Below are 3257 nucleotides of genomic sequence, written 5' to 3'. Positions count from 1 at the left end.
TAAATAATGTCTTGTAGTTTTTAGTGTACAAGTCTTTTACCTTTTGGGCTCAATTTATTCCTAGGTATTTTATTTTACTTTTCTTGTATTTTTTTCTGTTGCCATTTATCCCCCATGCCCTCTTCCACCTTGATCTACCAACTTCTCTTCCACAATTACCACACTGTTGTTCCTATCCAAGAGCTCTTTCTCTTTTTTTTTCTTTTTCATTTGATCCCTCCACCCCCAATCCACATTCCCAGAGTCATCAACTTACTCTCTACCCATGACTCTCTACTTTGCTTGTTAGTTCAGTTTGTTCATTAGATTCTACATGAGTGAAGTCATATGGTACTTGTCTTCCTCTGACTATTCACTTAGCATGATGTTCTCCATGTCCATCCATGTTGTTGCAAAGAGTATTTTTTTTTAAAGATTTTATTTATTTTTAGAGGGGAAGGAGAGAGGGAGAGAAACATCAATGTATGGTTGCCTTTTGTGCATCCCCTGCTGGTAGTTGGCCTGCAAGGAACCGGTTTGCAACCCAGGCATGTGCCCTGACTGGGAATCGAACCGCGATCGTCTGGTTCCCAGGCCCGCGCTCAATCCACTGAGCTACGCCAGCCAGGGCCGCAAAGAGTATTTTTAATGCATTGTAAATGGGGTCATTTTTTTAAGTTCTCTTTCTGATAGTTCATTGTTAGTGTATAGAAACAGTAGATTTTAGTGTATTGATTTTGTATCCTCTAACATTAATGAATTCATTGATTCTTTCTAACAATTTTTTGGTGGAGTGTTATATACAATGTCATATTATCTGCAAATAGATACAGTTTCACTTCTTTTCCAATTTGGATCACTTTTATTTCTTTTTCTTGCTTAATTACTCTGGCTAGGACTTCCAATACTATGTTGAAAAAAATGGAAAGAGTAGACATCCTTGTTTTAGTTTTTATCTTAGAGCTGAAAGCTTTTCACTGTTGAGTATGATGTAGCCTGTCATATATGGCCTTTATTATGCTTAGATATATTTCTTCTATATCTCCATTGTCATAAATGGATGTTGAACTTTGTGAAATGCTTTTTCTGCATCTATTGAGATGATCATATGATATTTAGCCTTCATTTTGTTAAGTTGGTGTCTTAAATGTTTGGAAGCTATATATCTAGTCCAACATACTCTCATTTTTAAACTGATAAGAACAAATACTACGCTTGATCTTAGCCAAAAGACCAAGATGCGATGCAACATTCTCTCATTTTTAGATGAGACAAAAATCTAAGAGTTAAAGAATTTGAATGATTTATTTCATCACACAGCTAACTAGTGGCATTGAAGAGGCAAAAGATTGTGGTTTTTAGGGGTTTTGTTATTTTAGTTTTTACTTATGGAATTACTATAGTGCTGAACTATTTAAAGTAACATCTTACATGACATATAAGCCCTAATTGTACATCAATGACTTAACACAGTGTTTATTTTTCACTCACATGGCAGTATAATGTCTATTTTCCTAGTCAGTGGATGATGACTACACTCTATGCAGTGATTCAGGGACATAGTTCAGGAAAGTTCAGGAAAACTTCCATTTTGTGGCTTCACTATCCTCTAGGGTAGTGGTTCTCAACTAGAAGTGGTTTTTGCCCCCTGGGGAACATGTAGCAATGTCTAGAAATATTTTTAACTGTTACTGTTGGGGGCACTACTAGCATCTGGTGTGTAGAGGCCCAGAATGCACATCCATAAGACAGATCCTGTAACAAGGCATTTTTTAGACCAAAATATCAGTAGTGTCAAGATTGAGAAACCCTGCTCAACATATATTATCTTCTGCATCCAGCCATTAAACAGGAAAGAGGAAGAATTGATAAGATATAACAACTTTGTAAATGACTTGACCTGAAAACATTAGTTCCATATTTGTGACTAGTGGGGCTAAGAAATGAGTCATCATGGGCAGTTGCTTCCAGCAGCAACAGCTCTTCTTTGGGTAGAAGAGGATTTTTAGTGAACAATTAGTTAAGATGTCACATGTGATAATGGCATGACTTAAACTGTGCATTTGCCTAGCTGCTCACAAAACTGTTGAGGGATCAATGTGAGCTCATGAAAGCAATAATATATAAACCAAGCCCTGAACTCCTCCTTGGGTTCCAGATCTTCTTTCTGCCCAGGGTCCTACTCAACATACCATTAGGTATAACAAACAACACAGCCAAATAAAATTTTGATCTCTCACCAAAATTTTATTTCCCTTTCATCTTTCCTATCTCAGCAAATGAGGACACCATCCTCATCCTCCACTTTCCTACATCTTTGTCCAACTGTTCAGCAAGTCTTAGCAATGCCTCCAAAATGTACACCAGCAAGTGTTACGATGGACCACATTTTCTAGCCTGAACTACTGCAATAACCTTCTAACTGGCCTCTCTGCTACTTCTTTTATCCCACTAGAGCCTGTCCACTCACAGTAACCAAGGTGGTCTTATTAAACCATAAATATGATTTCTGTACATCCGATACCAGTTCATTCTCTTGGGTACTTGAAGCATGCCTCATTGAGGATCATGTGAGACCCATTTACTTCACCTCATTGTTCCTATGAGGACTACAGACCCCTTTCCTCACTCTCATAGTTTCCTGAACCTGCTACTGGTACTGATTTGGTGGTCCTTATATTCTCCGTGGTCACCTTCCAGGTATGTGGCATAGTATTGTAAAATGGAGCGTTAATCTGTCTAAATAGGGAAGCTCATTAGTCTAAATCTATGGTTCTCATAGTCTACAAGGTCCATCACCATTTGGCCAGGGTCCCTCCAATTTCATCACCTTGCCTTTCTCTATTTCTTCACTTCTATGCAAACACTGATGTGCCCTCCGTTCCTATAAGGTGCCAGCTCCTCTTGGTCTCAGGGCCTTTATATTGGCATTCCTTTCTCTTTGGATCATTCTTGACCAGGTACCATGCTTGCTCACCTACCTTTGCCTCACCATTCTAGCCCAGGTATCATCTCCTCAACAGTGAATACACTCCTGAAATTGCTGTTACTGCCACATACACACACCACTCCAAACCTATATCCCTCCCTCATGTTTTATTTTCTTCAGGGCACTTATCACAACCTAGAGCTGATGTATACTATTCATTTTTTGTATACTATTGATTACCCCCACTAAGAGCTCTGTGAGATCAAGGGTTTTTCCAGTCTTATCTACCATTGTACCCTCAGAACTAGAAGAGTACCTGGCATGTAGGAGCTATCAATAATATACAGTC

At 38.6% G+C, this 3257-nt stretch overlaps 1 pseudogene; it reads right to left on the bottom strand.

Moving 5' to 3' along the window:
• Positions 1-1109: 1109 nt before the first annotated feature.
• Positions 1110-1224, bottom strand: LOC118997118 (uncharacterized; annotated as a pseudogene).
• Positions 1225-3257: the final 2033 nt, after the last annotated feature.

Source organism: Sturnira hondurensis, unplaced genomic scaffold (genome assembly GCF_014824575.4).
Source record: "Sturnira hondurensis isolate 20B ecotype Veracruz unplaced genomic scaffold, ASM1482457v3 Scaffold0001074, whole genome shotgun sequence".
NCBI lineage: Eukaryota > Metazoa > Chordata > Mammalia > Chiroptera > Phyllostomidae > Sturnira > Sturnira hondurensis.
Note: the sequence above shows the minus strand (reverse complement) of the source record. Positions and strands in the feature narration are given on the sequence as shown.